General features: G+C 45.1%; 1 protein-coding gene and 1 pseudogene across 2 annotated transcripts in view; both read left to right on the plus strand.

The window, feature by feature from the left end:
• The window catches only part of RORA (RAR related orphan receptor A), a 710,090-nt gene that overhangs the window by 162,964 nt on the left and 521,171 nt on the right, over positions 1-25,955 (plus strand). The gene's annotated exons all lie outside the window — the stretch shown is intronic.
• Positions 8,607-9,602, plus strand: LOC309866230 (proteasome activator complex subunit 1 pseudogene; annotated as a pseudogene). Its single transcript has one exon. The product of its transcript is annotated as a proteasome activator complex subunit 1 pseudogene (transcript).

Consider the following 25,955-nt stretch of genomic DNA (forward strand, 5'->3'; position numbering starts at 1 on the left):
GAAATGCCTCAGTGCCTCAGTGCAGTAAGGTCCATCCTATCTCCCATCATTGTTTTTTCTGATCTTACTAACCCTTTTCTTTCAGGGCATGTGGATCTAGAACAAGGAAGGTTTGGACCTCTGGACTTGAGAAACCATACTTTTAACTACTTGGGTGTAACACAAAACAACACCAACCAAAAACCTGAACCTCTTGAAAGGATGTTCTATATTTTGAGGAATATGCCACCATTTCTCACTATTGTATAGGCCCTAGGCTCCCTAGATCTTTATCATTTGCTCCAAAACAAAAACCTGAACAACCAGTTTCTTCTGGTGAAGCCCTAATTTTGTAGTAAATACTTAATATTCTCAAGTTTTTGTCCTGATGTTGTTAGGGCTTATAACTGCTATCTCTGTCTGTTTCCATAGTACCTGTCTACCAATTTTGGAATCACTAACCTCTTTTAAAAGCTGATAGATAGCTTGGAATGTAGATGAGAGCCAGTAAACTCCTGCAAAAGAAGTGCTTACAACAACAACAAAAAATACTAGACTTAGTAAATTTCTCAGACAAGTAAGCACAAGAGAATGACCAAAATCCTACTCCAGAAGAGGGGCTTTGATTCAGTCATCAGCTTTCTGCTAGGATACTTCAACCAAACTGCAACCAATCTTGAAGGGAACACCAGCCATGGTAGAAAAGTTCTCTGCTTTTTGGGTAGAACAGAGAAGTCATTGGAGAATATGAACTATAGTCAGACTAAACTCAGACCAGAGTCTTACATGAAAGGAATGGATTATGCGATGAAAACGAGATCTTGGCATACCATTCTTGGGCTCTGAGAGACCTTTTGTCCCCCAGTTTTGCAGTCAAATTTGTACCAGCATGAGGTTTATGCTAGATTCCTTGAACGTAAGAGCAGAAAGCACCTAAGATCCAACAGCTTATCCGAGGTGGAACTGTCCACGTACTGCTCTTACCAGCCTCTGCAAGGACAACATCATTGACCTCGTAGTCCTTTCATTGATTCATGAGTTGGTTTTTGAGTGCTTTATGTCAGTCTCCTTTGTTGTCCTCATGGAACTAGTAGAGGACCGAGAGAGACATTGATCATCCAGTCACTAAAATGCTGGGATATGGCAGCTACATTAAGTGTTACAAAGAGAGGGGGATGGTGCCATGAGCTATAGTAAGGGGTGTCGACTTGAGTCAGAGCAGGGTCTCTTGGAGAAAGGGCAGTTGAATCCAGATCATTAAAAATGACCCTGGCTAGGCAGGGGGGAGCTGAAGATGTAAAGTTAATGTGGTGCCTACTGGCAAGAAGCTCACAGTCTTTTTTTTTTTTTTTTTTTTTAAAGATTTTATTTATTTATTTGACAGAGAGAAACCACAAGTAGTCGGAGAGGCAGGCAGAGAGACAGAGGGAAGCAGGCTCCCCGCCGAGCAGAGAGCCCGATGCGGGACTCGATCCCAGGACCCTGAGATCATGACCTGAGCCGAAGGCAGCGGCTCAACCCACTGAGCCACCCAGGCGCCCCACGGAGTTCACAGTCTTGAGCAGTTACGGTGCATGAGGATACCTGCTACCTGTGTTTCAGGTTTTCCTAGGGATAGTTTGTTAGCCCTTAAAGGGCAATGGAAAACACTATGGGGGAGGGGTTCTTTTCAAGGATAGCTTCCTGGAAGAAGGGGACTTTTGAAAGGAGCTTTGGATGATAACACTACTGATAGTTTGTGAAAACTCCTGGAGACGTAAATACATCCTTTACAAAATTTCTTTGGACTCTGATTCTCCAAGCTTGATGTATTCCGAACACTGAGATTCTTTTTTTAGACTCTATGCGGGCAGATAGAGAAGAGTCAGTAACTAGCCCAGGGCAAGCAATGAAGCAGCTTAAGTATGAGGGGACACAGGGTGAGGTGGGGAACTTGAGGAGTGCTAATTGCTCCCAAGTCAGATTGGTCAGATTGCATCATAAATACTAGAATTTTACTTCTGTGCCAGAAAGAAGATGAGCAGATTGTGTAATAGTTTTTTTTTTTTTGCTGCCTGAAGACTAGGGGGAAGCCTTAGTTCAGGTAATGGTACTTTCTCAGCCGTCTGCATGGGCTCTCCAAAACTATCCATGATGAATCCTGAAAAATGTTATTTACACTGTGCACCACTGACGTCAGAGGAATTTGACGTTAAAGCAGCACAGCCCTGGGAACCACCATAGATTTACAGAATTAGTATGAAGGGGGGAGGGTCCGCATTTTCAAAAAGCTCCCTATGCATGCTCTCAAACAGTCTAAGTTTGTGAACCCTAAAATTTGCACTGGGAATTTAGGCTGTGTGTGAGGACTGGATTATGGCCTAAGTAGGATAGAGTATAGCTCAGTAATTGATATATATAGCCCACAAGAATGGGCCATGCAGACATGCCCTTTGTATTGCAAAAATAAAAGGCTGTTTGCATAGATGGTGCTGAGAAAGTACAGACTAAAATTACCTAGGCAGTTTTCTTAGGTGGAAGCAGTGGCTCACGGGAATCAAAGTTGGTCTCAAGCATGTGACGTGCATCGGGGCCTGTCCCTTCAGAATGCAATTGCGTAACCATACCCAGATGCTCCCTCCCTGCAGATAGGGGGTGGTGGTGTCTAATGACGCAATGTGGCCAGTGGGCCCCATCACTCTGTTCTCTGATTAAAGCTCATAAAATGCGCTGCATTGACCTTTGCCATCACAGCTACTCTAGAGGTTAACTCCAGGATGTTACGGCTCAAAGGGACTGGTGATATCACCAGCACCAGCTACATCTACAAACATTTTTTATGGAAGCCCAGGGGAGGCACAGCAAGGTGAGGTGATATGCCGAAGGCGTCACCAAAATGTACTTCAGGTCCAGGACCAGAACTGGGCCCTGTTTCTGCATTTTCAAGAGCTAGGCCAAATGTGCTTTTAATTTATTTTGTAATGCTGGTTCATTTTTCACTCTTTTCACTGGAAAACCTGATTTGAAATGGGCTGGGATTTTTAAGGTGAAAAGCCGCCCATTAGTCTTCTTATTATTTTAGAACCACAGTAGTTAGTATTTACTGAGCACATACCAGGAGCCAGGCAGTGCATTAAACACTGTGTATACATTAGCCATCTGATCCTCTTGGCTGACCTGCGCAAGTAACTGTCCATATTTTAAAGATGAGGAGGCTCAGGCTTGAGAAACTTTTAAGAACCTTTCCTAGGAGATTCAACTGGCAGATAGAAGACCAAAGATTTCAAGCAGGCCAGTCTGATTCCAGGATATTATTTTATAACTTATTAGACTATTGATCATGTTGAGAAACCACAAAAATTCCTTTTGCACAGATACAGTTCAGGTCACCTTATCTGAATTACACTTTACTTTAGATGACAAAAGATAAAGTGTGTTAAACGTTCACTGAACACTGGGTTCTAGATTAAGTAACTTTTTACTTTTTACTTTAGTTAAATGCATAGAGTATAGCTATTCTAGGGTGTTCTCCCTGGGCAGTAGTGCCCCTTTCCCCTCACTGCCACCATGTTTTTCATAATCTTGTTCCTGGTAACATATCCAAAAATGATGAGAATCTGTATTTTCTGTGGAATCTGAGTTTTCAGTTAGAACAGCAGCAGCTCCACAAAGTGAAGACACTGAATATTATTTAGTCTCTAAGGAGAAGCTGTGTTGGTGGTGGGGCCGTTGCATGGTGTGTCTTGATTTATAGGCTTCTCGAGGCCAGCTGGTGTGTCCTGCAGGTCAGCAAGCACACCAATCAGCACACCTGATTAGAATGCTCACTCTTCACACCTGACACAACTGTCCTCTTGTGCTCTGGGTCTCAGGCTTGGGTAATTTACTGGAGCTGTGGAAATTCTGTCCTTTTCAGATCATGGTAATAAGTTAGAAAAATTAAGTATGGAGAAAGCGCTCACCTGAAGTGGGATGTCTTACTCCCCGGTTTTTGTGAGCAGCACTCCCTAAACCTTGATAGAGAGCATGTAAATACCTCTAAATACCTCGTGGAGATGGAGACCACATTTCCCTGAGGACACGAGCTTCTGTCTGTCCCCATGCATTTGGGAGAGGAGAGAGTATAATCACTGTCCTCACTCCAGATAGGAATGCCATGTGGACACTGAATGCATAAATTATCATACCCAGGAAATGCAAATCCTGCCCAGGGACTCCTTGAGGCTGATCATCTGAGAAGCAGTAGTTATAAACGTGCGGAGCCTTTATCCAAGCTGTTCCCTCTGCCCAAAACACCCTCCCAGCTCTGCTCTGCTGGGCCATTGCTCCTGGTTTTCAATGCTCCACTCAAGCTCCCTCCTCTGAGATGTCTCCCCTGATTCCTTCCAGACTGGGGTCCCCCCCCCCCCACAGTGCTCTGCTGACCTCAGGCAGCTCCCACACTAGGCTTGGTTATAATTTTTTATCTATTGGGACAGACTTGGTTTTCAGGGCTCCCAGAGGCCTCTGCAGGGAAACACTGATCCAGAGGAATCCCCCCTTCCGGCCAAGGGAGCAGAGGTAAATACATGACTTCCTTTCATCAGCATCTGGGTCACTTGTTTGGGGTGTGGGGACTGGGATCATCTGTGTGGCTGGCCTGGAGCCACCCTGTGGCACTCTTGGAGTTTATCACCTAAGTGAGGGGTTTATCACCTAAGTAAGGGGGAGCCTGTAAGTGGGGCAAAAGGGGCTGCTCGCTTCCTCTGCCTGGGAAGTTCCAAATGAAATGTGAATCAGTAAGCAGTATAGCATTGCAGAGGAGGGGAAGATAGCGGAGAGTAGAGGGGCCCCGAGAAGAACCTTGAGCTGGATCTTAAGGACCAGTCTAAGAAAGAAACAAGGAGTAGGAAGTATAGCCCAGTTTAGCCAAACCCAACAGTAAAAGCCCTGAGTGTGGACACAAGCCTTTGTTCCTGTTGAAGATGTGCCATCGGCCTTGTGCATGGTCAGGTGTTCCAAGCAGGGAAGACCCAGTAAAGAGGTGGCAGTGTCCCCTCTGGCCTTTATCTTCAGCTCATCAACATTTGTTGAGCGCTTACTGTATGCACCATACTGTATGAGCTGATATAGTAGTTAATAAGAACCTATCTATTTGCAGGCCTCCTCTGCCCAGCAACTAAAGCATGGACTAAAATTTCCTTTTAATCCTTGTAATTAGAGAAAGGCTGTGTAAACTGTGATTATTTTCACTTTACCTAGGGATGAATAAATAAATCACAAAGGGCTTTGGGGCTGGTGCATAAGAAAACTTAAAATCAGGATATTATACTGTAGAATGAGGGATGAGGCCAGAAGCTTGTCTGCCCTGTGCCAGCAGCACCCTCCCAATACCATCCCCGCCCCCGCATCAGCCTGCCTGCTATACCCGCATCACCCCAATAGCATTGCCTACCCTGTCGTCTAAGGCCAAACTCCAGGGGGAAGAAAGATAGCTCCTCCCCCTTAAGGACTTGGGACATGTCTGCTTTTAGCTCCAGTCTGGATATTTTAAATGGTCTTTGATGTTGGATTCTAACCTTTCCCTTGTTTTAATAAAAAGAGCTAGAGGAGCACCTGCATAGCTCAGTCAGTTGGGCAGCCGACTCTTGGTTTCTGTTCAGGTCATTGTGGTCTCAGGGTCATGGGATCAAACCCAGAGTCCGGGGTCGGGCTCCACACTCAGTAGGGAGTCTGCTTCAGATTCTCTCTCTACCTCTACTCCTCCCCCAGCTTGGGTACACACACTCTGTCTCTGTCTCTCTCTGTCTCTTAAATGAATAAATAAAAATCTTAAATAAATAAGTAAAATAAAATAGTTTTTTTAAAAAAGTGCTAGGTGATGTAACCACTGACCTCTCCCAAGCTACATTTGTCACGTGTACTCTGGACGAGAAAGCCAAAAATTCTAGTGATGGAGCCCCCTGTTTGCGCAGCCAGTGGTGATCTATGGCCAAGAAAGGGGTTGTCAACTCTGGTTGGAATCTCATCCTTTCATTCCCTGCTATGGGCCATGGGGTCTGCCACACTCCCTCCTGCCCTAGCATGTCCGGGGAAGGCCCCTGTCAAGTGCCTGCTCTTAGGGTGTGTTGTCATGGCAACCACTGGGACCAGGCCAGGGAGAAGCGGGCTCCTACAGTGAACAGAATGAGAAAGGGAAGGTGAGCCAAGAGGATATGTGAAGTGGGAGTCTGGATGCCAGAGGACCAGGGGACATGATTATCAGGTGCTCACTTTTGCTTCATTGGATGCCAGATGTTGGTGGGGGGAGCCTAAAAAGTGTGAAAACTGCATGAAGTTAGCTTACAATCTATTCACTTAACAAGCATGTACTGGGTTCCTCTCTGGAACCACATCCTGCACTAGGAGGTGAGGATTAGTCAGATCATAGGGACACCTCTGCCTCCATCTAAAGTCAGGTGGCACTTACTAGAAAGACATAGATTGTGTTTTTCAAATACAGAACTGTGGTGTTTTGACTCCATCATAGTTTATGAATTACATCATTATTTAAAGTAAACGAATCCCTTTTCTCGCGATTAGACCTGTTGGCTGCCAAAACTGGATCTTTGAATCTACTTTGCTTTTTCTCCTTGATACCACTGGGCTTGTCCCAGCTTTTAGCATAATTCCACTTTGGGACAGGATCGGTAAAGAAAATTGAGAAGGGTCTTTTATTACAGCCCATAAATAGCAGGAAATTCTGGACTCTAATTTCCCTATGGGAGGAAAGATCCTACTGAGGTAAAATACAGTAACGTATCTCAAAACAGACTTCCAAAGGAGTAAGGAAGATTTCTACAAACCTCTGTTCTTCCAGAAGTGAGAGTAATTGCTCATACAATGGTATTGGAATAAATAGGTGCATTGTGATAATTTTTTGGTAGGCAGGGAACATAAAATGAACTATCCTTCACCATGACAATTAAATATCATGAATTACTGGTGAGTAAACATCAAGGTGAGGTACACACCAAACATTCTGCTGGTTGCCCCAGTGTAAAACCTAGTTTCTTGGTAATTTTTGTCTTCTGTCCCCCAGCTCACCCCATGCTGTTCGGTGAGTCTGAAAACATCCTGATGTTCCTCACGTTATTCCCTCGCTTTCTTCTGCTACTTTCTGAACCCAGGGCTTTCCTACTTTCTCCCTGTATATTGCCTTTCTTCCTTCCTAAGCTGATTTCTTTGCCCTCGAACCAACTCCTTCCAGTCCATCCTGAACCACTGAAGCAAGGTTAGTGTTTCTTAGAAAATTTTCTTCCTTCCCAGCTAGTATCTCATGTACAGTCACTCACTCAGCAAATGGGGAAGGGGTGCTTACAATCACTAGATGCTCCCCATGGCTTTGAGGATGAACTCTGAACCTCAGCCTCACCTCCAGTCCAGCTACACTCTTCCTTTCTGACTTCCCCTTTCTGGAAGCAGGACCTTCCATCTGGCTCTTTGCCCACTGCCTCATGCCATGCCTTATATGCTCTGCCCCATACTTTGCTCTTGTTCCACTCCCTTTCAGGCCATCCAGGTGCCCCATCAAGGTCTAAGTGAAATCCATCATCTTCCTTGAGGCCTCCCTGACTCCTCTAGCCTTAAAAGGACAGAAAACCGGGACGCCTGGGTGGCTCAGTTGGTTAAGCAGCTGCCTTCGGCTCAGGTCATGATCCCAGCGTCCTGGGATCAAGTCCCACATTGGGCTCCTTGCTCAGCGGGGAGCCTGCTTCTCCCTCTGCCTCTGCCTGCCACTCTGTCTGCCTGTGCTCACTCTCTCTGTCAAATAAGTAAGTAAATAAATCTTTAAAAAAAAAAAGAAAAGGACAGAAAATCCCCTATCCCGTTAGTCGCAAGCCATACTCCTGCAAGGATCCCCATAGGATCCCTAGTCCCACTCAGTCTGTTAATGAATCTCTTCTTAAACTTTGTTTAGAACTAACTGCCCATTGTTGGAGCTTTCATATTCATAGTGGGGTGTTTCAACCAGTGTTTTTCCCGGAAGCGTGGATCACTGAATAAAGAGAGAAATTTGGGGGACACTGGAGTTCCAAGTTACCTATTAGAACAGTGATTTTTCAGTAAATTTGGGTGACTCAAAAGAGTTAGTGATGGGTTGCAAAGGTGGCCTTGTACAAAGACAAATGTTCTTTTGAGTGGTTTTTTATCCCCTGAGCTCCCTGTTTTAATAAAAGTAGGAGTGGCAAAGAAACTAGAGGTTTCTATAGATGTCTATGCCTCCAAGGTGGCCATTGTACACAGTAGGGGGCACGAGAAGGTGGGTGCCTTAGAGATGAGCATAATTGTTGTTGCTTGTATTAGTATACAACAGTGTTGTGAGCGGACTCCAAATTTTATGTGCTTACCATTTACAAATGCTCATGTCATCTAAAGAAGTGCTGAAGACAGTTGCCCTCCTGGCAGAAAATACTAAATGTGATCATTCTGAGAAATGCTGGTGGAAAGATCAAGATTGAGTGTGGAGGGGTTAGAAGTTCCATGCTCATGGGTTTCTGCTTTTGGGGGCTTACAGTCAGAAATAATATTCTCAGGTTTCTCTTTTATGCTTGAATATTAGAAAGCCAGGTATAATGAAGTGCATAAGGCTGAACTAGAAGTGGGTTAAAATGCCTTCATTTGACCTCCGTTCCCCGGCTACCCAGGAAGGCCGTGCGGGTGGTGAGAGCTGCTTTCGCTTTCCCTTCCCTGTGCACCCTCCGCTTCTCGTGCGGTGCTAGGCCCCCCGCCCCGGCCATGGCCATGCTCAGGGTCCAGCCTGAAGCCCAAGCCAAGGTGGACGTGTTCCATGAAGACCTGTGTACCAAGACAGAGAACCTGCTGAGGAGCTACTTCCCCAAGAAGATTTCTGAGTTGGATGCATTTTTAAAGGAGCCGTCTCTCAATGAAGCCAATCTGAGTAATTTGAAGGCCCCGTTGGACATCCCAGTGCCTGATCCAGTTAAGGAGAAGGAGAAAGAGGAACGGAAGAAACAGCAGGAGAAGGAAGACAAAGATGAAAAGAAGAAAGGGGAAGATGAAGACAAAGGTCCTCCTTGTGGCCCAGTGAACTGCAATGAGAAGATCGTGGTTCTCCTTCATCGTCTAAAGCCTGAGATCAAGGATGTCATTGAGCAGCTCAACCTGGTCACCACCTGGTTGCAGCTGCAGATACCTCGGATTGAGGATGGGAACAATTTTGGAGTGGCTGTCCAGGAGAAGGTGTTTGAGCTGATGACCTCCCTTCACACCACGCTGGAAGGCTTCCACACTCAAATCTCCAAGTATTTCTCAGAGAGGGGTGATGCGGTGACCAAAGCAGCCAAGCAGCCCCATGTGGGTGATTCTCGGCAGCTGGTGCACGAGCTCGATGAGGCAGAGTACCGCGATATCCGCCTGATGGTCATGGAGATCCGCAACGCTTATGCTGTGTTGTATGACATCATCTTGAAGAACTTCGAGAAGCTTAAGAAGCCCAGGGGAGAAACAAAAGGAATGATCTATTGAGAGCCTCCCCTCATTCTGTAATGGGTCTGGCAGAGACCTTCCTATCTTTTACAGAGGACTCCAGACTTCCCCCAACTTCAGCATGTTGAGGTTTGTCTCCCTCTTGCCTCCCAGGCACAATAAATAGTCATACCATTGTCCTTTCAAAAAAAAAAAAAAAATTGTCTTCATTTTACAGAGAGTATCCAGTGTAGAGGATCTCACCAGTGCTTCCTTCCTCTGTCTTCCTCTAGCTGTCGAGTCTAAGGAGACCTGGCAGCCTGCGATCCCCTTGGGTGCTCGGGGAGATCGGTGGAGGCAGACACCTTTGATGTGCTCACCTACCAAAAATGTCACATCACACTGCTTCTGTTGTTTCACATTGAATGTGAATTATTCACTAAAAGGTTAATTTCAAGTCTTGTCAAGTGTAGATCATTAAAGGCCTCACATTTTCATGGCACAAGAGAAAAAAAAAAGTCAGGGGGCATGAAGGAAGGCAGATAGAAAGGTTGAACAAGCGGGATACTGTCACAAGCCCTTTGGACAATCACATCAGGGTATTTTTATCTCTACTCGGCAGAAGCAGCGATTGGTGACTTTTTGCAGAAGGAAACTGGATGGGTGTCTGCCTTTCTACTGGTAAAATAGGCCCAGTCTCCTCTAGGACTGACTTTGGTTGGTGCTTTTTTGTTCTTTGCCTTTATTCTAGAGCAGAGATGGCCCATATTTTAAAAAAGTGGTTTTTATGTTTCTATTTGTTTTGATTTCTAGGACCATGTTTAGATGACAAAAACACCAGATTGAAAGACAGTCCATCTGGTATCTTTGGCTTTCATAAAAGCCAGTTTGAATCACATCATAGTTGATCCAATGGCAGGAAAACACATATTTACTCAAAATATGGTTAATGTGATGTCTCTCAAGAATCCTGGATTTTGTCGCCTTGGACACTTCAGGCTTTAATTTCCAGTTTATCCCCTTTTTCCTTTCTTTGATTTGAGAAACCTCATGAAGTGTAGAAGGAATCTGGGATTGAGAGAGACCCAGAGACAAATTCCAGGTTTTCCACTTTAGAGCGTTTGCCCTTGGGGACAATACTCAATCTCTATGACCCCCCCCCCCAGTTTCTTCATTTGATGTAAGGACGTTAATACCTACCCTAGGATTTAGGGGAGGGCTAACTCGGCAAACCCATGTGAGAGCCAGCAAATTCATAGCACACGGCCCCAAACTGGTGTCTACCATCGATACTGTTGTTTTTTATTTTCTTAGTTTTTTGGTGTTTGTTTTCCCTCACTATTATCCCTTGCTTTAAAAAATAACAGAAGAAGTATATGGATCTTCTTATGCATTTGAGTGGATATCTGAAAGTTGAATATTGAGGAGTTGTTACTTGTAAATGGCATGGGTTTCTAAGACAAGTATTTAATTAGAATGGGCTTTTCAATAACAATACAGTTATCTGGAGTAATCTGGAGTTATGGCCTCACATAAAGGAGTATGACCTGTCAAGAGATATTCACTCTCCTGGATGAAGAAGGGAGGAGAGTACCACGATGTTAATTATTTAAGCTCCTTTATCTGTAAACATCTCTCAGACCCTCGTGATTCTGCTTGTTGCCCATAAACATTACCAATGCTGTTGTATACTTTCCTTGAGATGGTTCTAAAAATATAGAAAGGAAATTTTGATCTGTGATAAAAGTTCAGGTTGATCACCCTTCTCTGCCTGTGTAGTTTTGTTCAGTATTGCTTTGAAGCTCCAGCTGGAATATTCACTTGAAGCAACCTTCTTCTCTCTAAAGTTACTCTGCACGATAAACCTAAGAATGGCCCAGCAGATGACTGGAACGAGCAGAACGCCTGCACGGGCAGCACAGGTGCTTTCTTTGGGAAGTGAAGTGATTTTCTGCTGACAGCTTCAGGTACTGTGTAAACATTAGCCACAAAACAAATATGAATCCTCACGGTGGCCCCGGTCACTCCGTAAGCCCTGCTTACTTTAGGAACAGCTGTGATAAAGGGGGAGGAAACATCTGAAGGCAAATCCAACCCATAAAACATACTAAAGTCTACAGTATTAAACTCCATGATGGAGAGAATGAATTCAGACTGCAAACAAGAGAAACCAGGAAAGAAAAGAGGAGGCCTGGCATGGGCAGGGGGACAATGTTTGTCAATGTTGTATGCGAGAGCTCCAATAAGGATTTGGTATGTGACAGAGGTAAAGGGAGAGCCAGCCCTAACTAACTTTATTAGCACAGCTCGGCAAGTTTGGCCTTGTCCATAAACCATGTGTTGTCTGATGGTGTCACTTACCCATTGTGTTTGTATGCCTCAAAAACAGAGTATTAAAATAATACAGTTAGTAACAGGAAATACACAGATACTCACTGAAGGGACTTTGTTGGGACACTGAGTCTTGCTTGGAGCCAAAATCAGAAGGCCTAGCATTTCTGGTGCTTTGGTGGGATGAGAAGAAATACAGCTGGAGTCTGACGTTGTGCCCTGCTCCCCACCCCCACCTCATTGTCTCCATTACCTGGATTTCCGTCTCTAAGGGGAGACACCAGATCTCGATGGAATGGTTCAGAAATATGGAATAGCTGTGGCAAGAGATGACGAGGAACTCTTCTGGTTGTACAGGAGAACACTTCCAAGTGCTGTGAGCAGCCACGGGGAGACACCACAGCCAATGGTTATTTTTGCTTCCTGCCTTACTCCTTCCTCTGACGATGCCTGTCTTCTTGGCTTCAGGAGAAACCGCATACATGGAAAAAGCCACAGCTAAGTGGGATGATGCTTGCTGAGTCCATCCCTAAACCTTTCCATCTGCCCATCACCATTCCTTTCACCCCACCCCCCCACTTCACGCTCAACTCACACGGGTTTGCTTAAAACAGAATACAGATTTCCAAGTCCCATCTACCATCCAACAGTTTTGGGATAAAAATGGAATAAGGTTCATTTTACTTTGCAAGTGTTTCTGTTAAAGAAATAGCCCGGCAGGAAACCAAGGCAATACAAGTCAGCTATCCCCCACTGCCCCTTTTCCTTAGGTGTTGCATTTTCTGAAGGAAAACTTCCCCCAAGGATGCAGTAGGTACATTACACCTGGGGAGCTGTTCAAGGCACAAATGAAGTTCAGAGCATGCTTCGCTATTGTGTGGATTCCGGGAAGTGCCTTCCAGGAGAAGCATTTGTCTGAATACACACACGCCCAACTCATACATACTTGTTTTCTGGCTACAAAAATAACCATCAGCTGTGTTGTCTCCCTGGAACCCCTCAAAAAGGGAGAAGCAAGAATTTTGTTTTTGAGAGGCGTTCTCCAAGATTCTGCTGCCCTGGCTTCGTTACTGAAGTTCTGTCTTCCCCCTCAGTGCTTCCCTGGACCCCAGCTTCAGGGCCAAAGTGACAGGGGCATAAGGGTCACCCTGGTGGCTGTCGTCTGTAACTGCCCAGAGCTTGCATGGTGGCCGCTGTGGAGTTGTGTCCTTAGCAGTGAACGCTGTCTGTGAGCTTTCTCCACTGCTGAGGGGTCACCTGTTTACATCTGGACAGGGAGGGAGTCAAGGGGGCCTTTTGTTCTTTCTGTCAGTGTGAGTCAGTAGACTACCATTGAGTCTCAGGGGAAGAGGGGCAAAAGCCAGATTTTTGTTTAAAAAAAAAAAATGTTTTCACAGCTGACAGCTGTATGCAAACAGTAATAGTACATCGCGATGAGCATTTTAAAATATGAACAGTCAAGATTATTGGCTTTGGGTGAAAACCAAGTGATATAGGACCAAATGGTTGAGTTTGTCTGATCACATCGCTCCCTTTCCTAATACACAGGCGTTGGTCATTACGGGGACAAAAGCAGAAGCAATGTAGTTGGTTAAATCCTTAATCATGGAAAGTGATGAGCAACAATTTGAGGTTTATTTTTCTTTAGGACACTTTATTTATGATATACTACCATTTATCCCCAAAACACACATTTAGTGAGTTAGAAAAAAATGTCCCTTTTGTAATCCTATAACAGGTACACAGCTAGGTAAGTAGGATGCAGACTGGGCACTTGTGTAGGACACAACTTAAGCAACTGTACATAGCATGCTGCCTGAAGTTTCATCCTAGCTCCTGTTTTCTCTGTGGGCTTTTTGTATACCTTCTGTGCTTTTGTCTTATTATGAACTGTATAAAGGCAAGAGTGCATGGAAATGTACTGTGACCTAGAAGAGAAACAATCCGTGAGGGAACCAACCCAGTCTCAAAACATACATTCAAGATATCTGGAATGGTTCCTACAGAATTGGCGATGATGTGTAGAAATGTGCGGTCTTTGATCTAGTGAAGCAAATCCATTTTCAGAAACTACAATCTGATAAATGTCACTTACCCTCCATTTCTCTCCTGGACTGATGTTTTCCTTCCTTACAGAAAACACACAACCATAGTTTATTATAATAGCCTTGTATGATACTAGAACCACTTCTTGAAAGCCCTGAAGTTAGCTGTATTTTGAAGGATGAAAAGCATTATGCATGAGGCTTTGCCACCGAGACTTGTAGAATCCTAGCTATTCAGCAGGCCTCTTGCAAGGAATCTGAAAGAAGAAGGAAAAAAAAATAGTGTCATTTGACCCCAGAGTTTGTCCATAGGCTTGATGAGGCTTAAAAGACCCTCCCCTCCACCACTGTGCTTGGTGGAGGAATGGTCCCATTTAGTGAAAACACGGATGGTTTCTGTGTGTATAAACTACACCCACATGGCGCTAATGTTTGGCACCTCTAACTCTTGCCGCTGTGGGCTGAGAAACAGATCCTCACCACCCGTCTTGTGTCTTTTCTGTTTCTGACTGCAGATGATAGCATTTCTGTTTAGTTGAGAAAGCAGCAGATGCTGCATATGCCTAAGACTTCCAGGATGTACCGTAAAGGAAACAGGTTATTGCAGCCACACACGGATGTGGGAAAAGACGTTTCTTCCATCACTGCTGAAAGGTGGGATGGGTGAGTGGGTGTCTGCTGTACATTCTTGCGTAATTAGTGCTGCAGGTTTGGGCTGCTCCCTTTAAGCACGACGTCACTCAGATCCTCTGCGCCTCTTGGGGACAGGCTAATGCAGGCACATGGACTGTTTCGAAGCCAAGACAGAGACTTCAGACTCTCCCCGAATGTGGAAGTGGTGGCCAGGAATAGCAAATGCCAGGCCTCCTCGAAGCCTCTCCTGCTCTCTTCAGGCTGAGAACAGTACATGCAAGCATCACTAGGTGGCATAGCTGCCTTGGTGTATTATTCTCCTGGAGCCAAGCTTGTAACTGCTGTGGGATGCTTTGATGATCTACCTGATAGGATTCATATCCAGGCCCACTGACACAATTTATTCAGATCAAGTGGAAGATTCCATTAGCAGCAGATCACTAGATGGACTCCAGGAGAAAAAGAAGGCATGCCTTAGGGTCTGTCACCACAAACATCTGCATGGTGTAGTTCACCTTGCCCAGGCTGTGGCTGAGACAGAGCTGCTGAGTGGAGCTCAGGCGTTCAAGTTCATGATTCAGTATGCCCCACCCCTGCAGCCCCTACCCCCATACACACACACACACACACACACACACACACACACACACGCCTTACCCATCCTCAACTTAGGAGGAATCAGGAAAGTTTCGAGAAAAAGGAATACATAAATATCTCTATGTGTGTATACATTTGATAGTGACTACTGTAACACTGATAGACTCAAATCAGAACTACGACAAACCCACTTGACTGGGCTGACACCTCGTTTCCCTGAACTTCACTTTTTGTCATCTCTCTAGCTGACCACTTGCCTGTTAAGTCTCCCTGGAACAGAGCCAGCCCTTGTCTGTTTCTTCGTTCATTGTCAATGGCTACTTTCACACAGCCACAGAGCTGAGTAATGAGACAGATACTGCACGGCTCATAAAGCCTAAAATACTTACTCTCTGGCCCTTTACAGGAAAAACTTGCCAACTCCGGCCCTCCAGAATATAGTTTGGGGAACCTTTATTCCTAGCATCGATATTTCTAACAAATTTCTTAAGTCAATACTGAGACACTTCCCATGGATAATAGAATTTCTGTAATAATGATAATAAATACATTTCTTGTTGACCATAAAGCATTTTGGCAATGACCTAGGCAGGTAGGTACTATGCCGTTGTATATGGTGTCTGTATTTAGGAAGCTCACGAGTTAGTGTAGAAGGTCTGTTTGTGTAAAAGAGCACACAAGACACCACGGAGTAGAGAGAACACAGGAGTGTGGGAGGGGGAAACGTGAAATTGAGAGCCAGAGAGTTAGGGTTTTAGTCTGGGTAGTGACATTGTCTTCTGTGAGGATAGCAAAACCTTTTACTGAGCACTTACTCACCAGACCCCATCCCGACTGCTTTACATGAAAAATTTCTTCCAGTCATGTTGAGGTAGTTATTATTATTATCCCAATTCACTGGGGGAGGAAGGGAAGTCTCAGGTTAACTACTTACCAAAACAAAGCACCCACTTAGGAAGTGGGAAGCAGGGACCAAAACAGGTGTGTATGACAGGTAACCACCACATTGTAAGGACTCCTTCTGGGAGATATCACGTAACCTCTGGATTTCCCCCACAGGTGGCAGGATGTCACAGCACACCCTGCTCCTGGGTGCAGTGCAGAGTGTAATGTTCTCAAAGCTCTGACACTGAGCTCACTGATGGAGTGACCACACAGGGAGCAGCAAGATCCTCAGATGGGGAGGAGGTTACCATGGGTTGGACGGGTCACACAGAAGCCTGCCTCTGAGCTGGCTATCGACAGAGGAGAGAAGGAAGGAGGAGCACAGCCTTCAGGGTAGATAGAAAATGTTAAGAGTGTCACATCCTTGACCTTGAAGGAACCGGGAAGGTTTGTGGAGAAAAATATACAGATATGTATATAATTTGAGCCTTTTAACTTGACAGTGTTCATTGCCATATTAAAAGCTCTGAGCCATCCTGCAGCTAAACAGTTTTTACATTATTTAACCTACGGTTTTTCTCGTTCTGGCAGTATGGGATGTGCTTTTCATAGTGTATCAGTGATCATTTATAGATCAGTATTCCTCACATTACTGGTTAGAAATGCTGGAGTTTTACATTTCCACTCACTACTGTCAAACCTGTATTTTCTTTTCTTTTCTTTTTTTTTTTTTTTTTTTTGATGGTAGACTGTTAGCATTTATGAAATCGTTACTTTTGTTTGAGGATGCAGACTTGGATGCTGACCCATTCTTGTGCAGTTCAGTGCATGTCCACGGAAGGAGCTGAATGCCCCAGCTGAACGGAGCCGTACGCACCGAGTCCCCACGGGAGGGTGTTGGAGACGGGTGTGTCGCCGTGCTCATCTCTGTGTTGAGCTCCAGCATAAGTGGGAGTTCTTAGAAGCCGTGTGGCTTAATACATCTGTCTCCTTGGCGGCTGTGCCAGCTTTTCATGACAGTGCTTTTCATCATCTGAAACATGTAATTGCTTTTGACGACAACAAGAGAATTATGGCGAGAGGACTCTCTACAGTTTCCGAAAACACTGAGCCGCCTGTGCTTCAGGCCCGGTCAAGTTAAGCAGACTTGGGGCTGGAGAGGGTTTGCAGACAGAAAGGGGCATCCAGCAGGGAAAGGACCTGCAGCAGCTGGCTCCATGGGCGTTTTCTTCAGAGTAAGGATTTGTGGATGGAGTTTCCCCCACCAAACCAAGGCGTGAGGGGAAGTTGGGGTGACTGTGTGTTGTGCAGACGTGGGTCTTGCCTCCCATTCAGTTCCAGGATATGGTGTGTGCTTGAGGAGCCAAGTCTGAAGCAGAAAGACTATAAGCAGAAAGCCCAAACCCCCCTCCCTCCACCACCAGCCCCTGTTCCAAACCTCCCCTTAGGCTTCCCACACACATGAGAGTTGTTTGAAGGGACTCTATGGCCCTTTCTGGGATTGACGTCAAAGTCTCCTTGTGTCCTGAGCTTCAGAAATGTCTGCAACTGCACATGCCAGAAGATTCCTCTCCATCAGGCAGAATAATCAAAACCAGGCTGGTTGCTGGGCCATGATGCTCGCCGGGCTCTGTGGGTGAGGCCCACCACCACCACCACCATTTGGGGCATGAAGCAAGGCAAACAGTTCTCCCAGAGAAAGGGTCTTGTGTGTGTTTTTTTACAGAGAGCATAGACCCTGTATCAGGAGATGTCTGTGGCTTTTTCACTTCCTGGTCTCTCTGAGCTGCTGTCCTCTCTGGAGGCTAGTGGGAGAGAGGAAAGCAGAATGCAGGGTTCAATGGTCATTTCCCAGAGAAAAGGGAGCATTCAGATGAGTGCAAGTGGATGACCGAGGAGCAAATTCTCAAAGGATTATGAAAACCTGCAGAACAGACCTGTATATAATTTAACTGGGGATGCTGGCATATGTCATTTAGCTTTCGTATAAAGAGAAGAAGCTGGGAACGATGCTGATTTCAAGTGCATGTCTGTCAGATGAATCTCTGTGCAGTTTAGAGCCCACAGGTCACACCCTTCATTAAGATGCCAGTAGTCCCTTGTAGGCCTGTGCTCTTTTCCAGAGCCCTATCTAAAGCCCTGGTTACATAAACACATGAATCACGTCTGCCTTCTGGGGAGTTTTAAAGTTACTCATTTTATCACTGTGGGAGCAAGTATCTTGGGTTGGTTGGTCTCTCCTGGAAAATAGGTCTGCAAGAAATGCTTGCTGAGTCCATGACTATCCTCTTTCTGTAACTGGGGAAACCGAGGCAAAAAAGTACTGACTAGAGACCCATGCTTCCTCTGCTTTTCTTTCCAAGTCGATTTGGGATATGAACCATTACGGGGCAACAAAGGAGTGGGGTGTTTTGTCTACTATCAGGCACACAAAAAGGGAAAAATGTAAAACCGGCAATTTTTATTTTGATTTTTTGCAAGGAAAAATGCAGCAAAAAAAAAAAAAAAGATGCCTCTGATTTCTCATTGAATTTTTTCTTGACCACTCTCAACACCCTCATTCTGATTTATTTCTCAAGAACAAGGCGAGAGACACTCCGAGCAGAAGTTCAAATTGCCCTTTTGAGAAGGCAGAGATGCGTTGGAGGTTGCTATTACCAGGCCCTCTAGAGGCACTTCTAGGGTCTTAATGCATTTTATTCCTTCCTACTTGTGAAAACCCAAAGCCTGTTGTTTTCCTCTTTAGGAAAAATGTGGGTATGGAATGCAGAAAGTGATCTTCGGTCTGCCGTCCTTCAAAAGCCAGAGGACACAGGTTGGTCCCCCGAGAAACCTCCCTTATTTCCTAGTCCTGCACAGAGGAGGATGCTGTGGGGGGGCCCTGGTCATATGCCAGCTGATGGGAAGAGAGATGATTCAGATCCTGGGCATGAGGACAGATAGAATGCACTTACTCATGACATCAAAGACCCTCTGTGCTACCCAGGCAAGGTCACCTGGTGCCACTTCTCTGCAGGCTAAAGAACCTCTACCCCATGCTCGCTTTGGCAGCACATATACTAAAATTGGAACGATACAGAGAAGATTAGCATGGCCCCTGCGCAAGGATGACACGCAAATTCGTGAAGCGTTCCATATTTTTAATGAATACTGTTATGCTGAAAATAAATAAATTAATTAAAAAAAAAAAAAAGAACCTCTACCCCTTCTAGAATAAGAAGAGAACATCGTTGTAGGTTCACACCACAGTTGGCTACAGTATGGCTAGCTGCCCCATTCAAAGTAAGAAGTTAATTAAAGACTGTGTGCATTCTGGGCAGAGTGGTCTAAAATGAGCATGTCAGGCTGCCCCAGCAGACTCAATCTAACTGAGACCCCCATTGTGAGCAAAAGATGCTCTCAAAGAAGGGCCTTGAGCTTGAAAACACACCTCCACCTTGACAAGATATGCCCTGTGGCAGGAGGCTGGCTCTGGGTACCCAAGAGGGTCCTTGGGTTTTTTGTTACTGTTGTTGGCTTTTTGTTTGTTTGTTTTATGGTGGTGGTTTTGTTTTTTGGGTTTTGTTTTGTTTTAAATAAGATCAGTGTCAAAGTCAGAAGAATTTGGAAGAGCTCATACCAAATGAAGCTGTTCCTTTCCTTTCTGTGGAAGACCTTTTGGAGTTGATGCCGAGAGCCATTCCAGCTCCATTTCTCCCGTTCTGGTCCTACTATATAACACCCCACCCAGTCCAGCTGGAGTTTGTTGATTTTCTTAAAATATTGAGCAACTGCTGGCAAAGGAGCCCTGCAGCTTGGTGTGAGGGTCTGGGGAGAACCCTCTACTCGCCAGGAATACCTCTGTGGTGACTTCTCTGGCTTACCTCTGGCTTACTCTGGTGAAACTTCAAACTGATACTCTTCTGGGGGCAGGTGGGGTGGCTGTGACACATGTTCTGTGTGCCTAAGTCCATCTTCCCTTTTGCAAGAGGCTTATCGCTTACTGAAACCTACTGGCTGTATCCCATGGCCTCTTCTGAGGGATTGTGTCCCCTAGGGCAGCTCTCAGAGCTCAGAAAGAACTGGTCATGTTTTGCCAAAATGGGACGGAGGAACTATGAGCTTGCATAAGGGTCATTGCTATTTTGTACAGCCCTCTGGCCACACGTAGACACCTCTTCTTCCTCATGCTCCTTAAAAGGGAGATTTGTTTAAGACACACCTTCACATTCTCCTCCCTCCATCTGTTCTTCCCTCCCGCACACACAGCTTCTGATGGAATTTCCAGGGCCTGACTTGTTCTCCTCGATTCTTCTTCCTCCTCCTCCCTGTTCCCTGAATTTCCTCAGTCTCTGCTACCTCTTCTCTCTACCTACCGCTGCCATGGACCCTCTAGCATTCTGTATATGGGGTCTGAGGTTGGCTGGGTGGGGCTTGTGCATGTCTGGGAGAGAGTGCCAGGAGACCGAGACAGTGGTGGTGCCTATTGTTCTCTGTCTGCCATGACGGCCTTTTCCATGAGCATTTGCTTCCTATTAAAAGGGGGGGGGGGATCAGCTTTATGAGTTTGTTTTATGGCTAACATGTCAAGGATTTTAGGTCTAGAAAGGAACAAAATGAAGAGTTGAGATGCACACCAGTCCTTTGTCTGATTTTTGCTGAACAGCATGCTGTGGGGTCCACCATGCCCCATTGTCTTTTCCCTCAGCCCTAGGGCTGCCTTCTCCCCTGAGTCCATTGCTGGATGGTCTGAGTACCTTGAGAGCCCAGCAGAAAAAATTCTTGCCAGCTTGGGCTCCTCCAAGTCCTCACTTGCCCAGTCTCTCCACAGCGCTGGTCTTCACTTCTCTAGAGCCCCTGTTCCTTCTGCCCTAACCTCTCACTCATGAACATGCTTATGATTCACCTGGGGGTCTACTTATAATCCAGACTCCAAATCTGGGGTCTAGAAAGGATCCAGTATTCTACATTTCTGACCAGATTCTAGGATTTATGGACCACACTTTCTCAAGGACCACATTTGTCCTGATTCAGTGGTCATGCTAAAGTGAAAAATGATTAATCTGATGAGCACATCAGTATTAATGAACTGAAGAAAAACCAGGGAAGGGCCTTCCCCTTTCCCCAAGTGTCCTGTGGGCAGCAGCTTCCTGGAGATAACTCATTTATCCATTCTATCCCCATTTCTCAAGCCCCTGCGGAGGGCTACTTAATGTTCTAAGCCCAAGGGCAGTGCCTCTCAAACTGTAATGTGCATGCAGATTACCTGGGGATCTTGTTAAAATGCAGATTCTGATTCAGTAGGTCAGGGGTAGGACCTGAGAGTCTGCCTTTCTAACAAGCTCCCAGTGGATACCAATGCTGCGGGTCCCTGGAGACCTCATAGAGGGAAAGAGTCTAGCCTGGAGCTGTGGATATAAGGCAGGAGCCAGATAGGCTAACCTTCTATACAACTTTAAATTTTCTCATGGCCATTTTAAAAAAGTAAAAAGAGACAGGTGAAATTAATTTTGAAGAAATATTATTTAACCCAGTATGTGCGCAGTGTTACTTGAACACGTACTCAATGTAAAAATGCTCGAGGTCTCCACATAGCTGCCAATACCAAGAGTGTGTTTTGCAGTTAGAGTACATTTCAGTTTGGACTAGCCACATTCCAAGTGCTCAATGGCCACATGTGGCTAATGGCTACTGTTCAAGACGGTGTGGGTCCACGTGATGCTCTCATCTCTGGGTGGCTGGGCAAAGTGACCCTGAGGAGAGCAGAAGGTGCCACCATGGGGCCTGGGGCTTGCAGAGCTCTTGTGAAGAACAGCGTCAATGACATGAAACCTGGACCAGCTCCCTTCCCCCACCCCCTTAGGAAATAAATAAAATCGAAATCTCTCCATGCAAGTGGTTTCTTTCTACCAAAGCTCACTGCTTTGGGTTGGGTCAGATTGCCTTTCCATCCTAAAAGTGCTCCTCCTGCTTCACTGAAATGGAATCTCCTTCATCTTTACTCCTGAGTTGGGGGCCGGGGGGAGGGAGGAGCTGGCTTCGCTTCTGCGGCTCTTACCAGGTTTGTTTTTGACGTCAAAGCCCCTGAGCGTGGCTTTGCTCCGGGAACCGAGTTCTGACTTTGCGTTCCTGCAGATTCTCTTGTCACTCCAGCCTGTGCTCCAAATGGGGAGCTGAGAGTGGGGTGCCGGGTGCTCGTGAGTCACTGCCTCCACCTGTCCTACCAGCTGACCGGAGGAAAGGGGCCAGGTTGGAGGGCTTGGAGACGTCAAAAAAATAAACTCCTTTGGCTTTCTTGACACCTGCCCTCTTCTGTATTCCTCATGACCCGTGCTTGGGATCTTCATAGTGTTTCAAAGTACTTTATCCTGTGGCAAATTGGGACGTGGCAGATGTGGCTGCCCTGGGGATAATGCATGACAGGCTTTGCCCAGGACGCTTTGCACTTGTATGGGGCTTGGAGTTCACCCAGGCCCTGTGCCTGATGTCCAAGTATTAAACAGCTCTATTAGAGAAGAATAAACTGAAGTTGGGTTTAAGAGCTGCAGTAGTAAAACTGGTTAACATTTAGCTAGCACTTCTTAGTTGATGTAGCTTTCTGACCATCTCACATTTCATTTTTATAAAGTATTTTTTAAATTTATTTATTTTTTTAAATTTATTCATTTTTACAAAATATTGTCTGGAAGAGGAAAGGGGCAGAGCTGTGGTCCTCATCTGTTAGGTGAGAAGGTGGGAGGTGTGAATCTCTCTGGCCCCATTTGACTCTGCTATTCTGTCATCTGGGGTTGGTTTGTGCATTTGAATGGTCAGATGCTCTGGGTGAGAGTGTTGGCTGTGAAGTCAAGTTGCCCAGATTGGATGTTGCGCAGAATTTTTAACCTAAGCCTCAGTTTCTCCGTCTCTAAAATGGGAATGATAATTGCACCTTCCACATAGCATTAGGCGAGATAATCTATGTAAAATACCGTGTAAGTTCTTGAACTATGTAAAGTCTTGATTGTCCCTGTCACCACCGGGAAACCTAGTCTCCACGTCTGACTACACTGGAACAAAGAGAAGGATCTAGTTCTTGCTCACTCCTGTGCCACCTTGCTAGCCAGTACCCTCCCTGAATCTTCCCTGCATTGCTCCAGAAGGGGAGAGTCTGTGTGTCTTTGCTAATATTTCTATTTCCAAAAGAAAAGAAAATGGTTCACGAGGGAATTTGAAACTCCAAGTCAATTTCTCTAGGTAGGCAAAATGAGGTAAATGAAGGGCTTGGCCAGCAGGTCCCAAAGAAGCAGGCTTGGGAGGGCTGGAGTGAAGTACAGGTAAGAAGACTTACACAGAGAAGCTGCTGGTCCCCGCACTGGCACCATCCGCTGTGGAGATATCACCGTGTCTGCTCAGCCAGCTAAGTACAAATTAATCTCTCGTGGCTGACCAATTACGCACAGTCTTTTTTGTGAGAAAACAAGTTAAAAGAAATGCATTAGGTAAAGAAAGGAATAGCGGCTCTTACAGGGAGTGGAGGGATAGGCGTGCACAATCAGAAGGCATTTAATTTCCAGCTGCAGTCCAGCTAATCTTATCAGAAGGTGTCGGAAAGTGACTATATCTAATCGTGTGTGTATGGACACATATTCCTGACCAGGGCAGCCAGGCACCCTGTTCACCTGGGTCAGTTCCAGTTTACAGCTGTTGTCCTTGAGGAATATTATTTTTTTCTCTTTTCTTTCTTTTTCTTCTAGAAGGGAAGGAGGGAAGAGGCAGAGGGAAAAGGAAAGAGAGAATCTTAAGTGGGCTCCATGCTGAGGGGCTCAGTCTCACAACCCTGAGACCACGTACCAAAATCAATTGTCCGACACAACTGACTGAGCTAGCCAGGCATCGCTTGAGTAATTACTAAGAGCATCCCCCTTTCACTCTTGGATGAGTCTTGGTTTGTACAGTAAAGTGTACAGTTAACTTAATTGTAACTACCTAGCATGTCTGTATGTTTAACAAAAACACATAATTTATAGTGCTGGAAGAGTGTAACAGGCTGTTGTTGAGTTGTGCCTTTTTTTGTTGTTTTCTCTAGAAATATAAATTGAAGTTGTATCCTGGAAAGAACTTGCCCTTTGGAAAAAGGCCAACATAGACCCTGTTATAGAGAAAGGTTGGATGTGATCATCAAGAGAGTAAAGTCCAGAGTGACCATCTGGGTTCCATCTCTAGCTCTGCCACTTACCAGCTATGACTTCTTGGACAAGTTTCTTAACTTCCTGTGTTTGTTCTATAACCTCTAAGAAGGACACAGAAGTACCTGCTGTATAGGTTGAAATGAGTATTAAGTGTGTTAATAGTTAACACACATGAAACAATGACTGACATTGATTAAGCCCTCGGTAAATATTTGTTCTTACTTTAGTCCTAGCTTTACTGTTCCTTGGCTGCTTGACCATGGGGGTTGGAGTTCTCTGAGCCCCGATTCCTTGTAAACTGAACAGACTATTTCATACCTTCTGGAAATGTAGGAAACCTCTAATGGGGTCATGTACATGCAGAGCTTAGTGCAGCACCAGGTTGTAAAGGATTGTCACCAAATGTTCACTTTTCTTCCCTTTCGACTTTGCCTTGATAAGATGGGAAGGGTCTCTGATAGCTCATGGAGCTCATCTCTCCTCTTGTTTGTTGCATGGAAAACTTGAAGTTGTTTTCTGTGATGTCTGTGGCATGAGGCTGTGAAGCCCACCAGAGAGGTAAGTAAACTTCCCAAGAGTTGCCTGTGTCATCTGAGTGATACATGGCGGTGGTGAGCTTGGGACGACTGTGGTGAAAATAGCAAAGACGGTGGTTAAAAGACGGCTGCATTTTTATAAGCTTCTAGAACACCCATCGCTACATACCCTGGTGAGGTGTGGTTTGTTTTTCTTTTAATATTCCCTCCCCTTTCACTCCTCCAATGTCTATGGGTTAGTTATTTTTGAATTCCAATGACATTTCTGTTTAAGTGATAACAAGTTGAGATGAGCTGAAGACTGCAAAGAAAAATCAGTATGGGAGCTGGTATTACAGAGGAGGGTGTGTTTAAAATACTGTATTTGCTCTTGTTTCTGTGGGGTAAACAGTACCTAATCAAGAGTTTTATCAGTAAGAGCAACCTTTGAAAAAATGAGTAGTCACTGGTTAATGCTATAAGCTATGTATCTTTCAAACCAACTTGATTTACTCAGACATTATTCAGATCGGTGAGTTTTTTTCTTGTCTCTCAATCAGCCATCCTTACATTTATATTTTCAGTAAGTATTTATTGAGTACTTACTATGGGCCAAGCAATATGTCATGTTTAGGGGATACAGCAGTGGAAAAAGACACGAAAAAAACCTGTCCTCAGACTTAAGATCTACATAGTGTTTACACAATATGCTTGTCATCATTCAAGCATGTTCCAAAGGCCATCAAATGTCCTAAAACACATAAGTAAAAGATACAAATTGAGCTAAGAATGAAATGCAGGGAAAGCATCAGTATTACTAATCTGGGAATAAATAAGCAAAAGCCTTTCATCAGTGTTTTGCAGGAGGATAAGTGGATAGCTTGAGCTGAGGTTCATGTGAGCTGACTAGACCAAAGAAGTGAAGCAAACATTTCATGTTAAAGCTTTCAGACAGTTCTTGCTGCAATTACTGGTCCCATCTCAGGCCTGAGACTATATCTTCTTTGCTTTTCCATCTCCCGTGCCCTAGACAAATGTAGATGGGTGCATTAGAGTGCCCCACACACCATCTACCTCTTTCAGGTAAAGCCTACTTCCAGCTAATAGGAAATGGTTATGTATATATGTATGAAAGCTTACAACCATGGCCATTAAAGCCATCTTCTTGTGATATAGGTGATACAAGTCATGAGGTTGAAAGTGGCTGGGGAAAAAATGTGACTGAAAAATCATGATTGAAAAATGATGCAGATCCTTTACCAAATACTATTAGTCACCAGTGTTTTCCAAGGTTGTTGGCAGAGAAAGTACGTCAGAATTACCTGGGCACCTTGCTAAGGAGGCACCTGGTCAATGGAGATTCTTAGAGGAGGGTGTGGAGATCTGCATTTTTTTTT

This window comes from Mustela nivalis (assembly GCF_964662115.1).
Source record: "Mustela nivalis genome assembly, chromosome: 6".
In the NCBI taxonomy this organism is placed as follows: Eukaryota; Metazoa; Chordata; class Mammalia; order Carnivora; family Mustelidae; genus Mustela; species Mustela nivalis.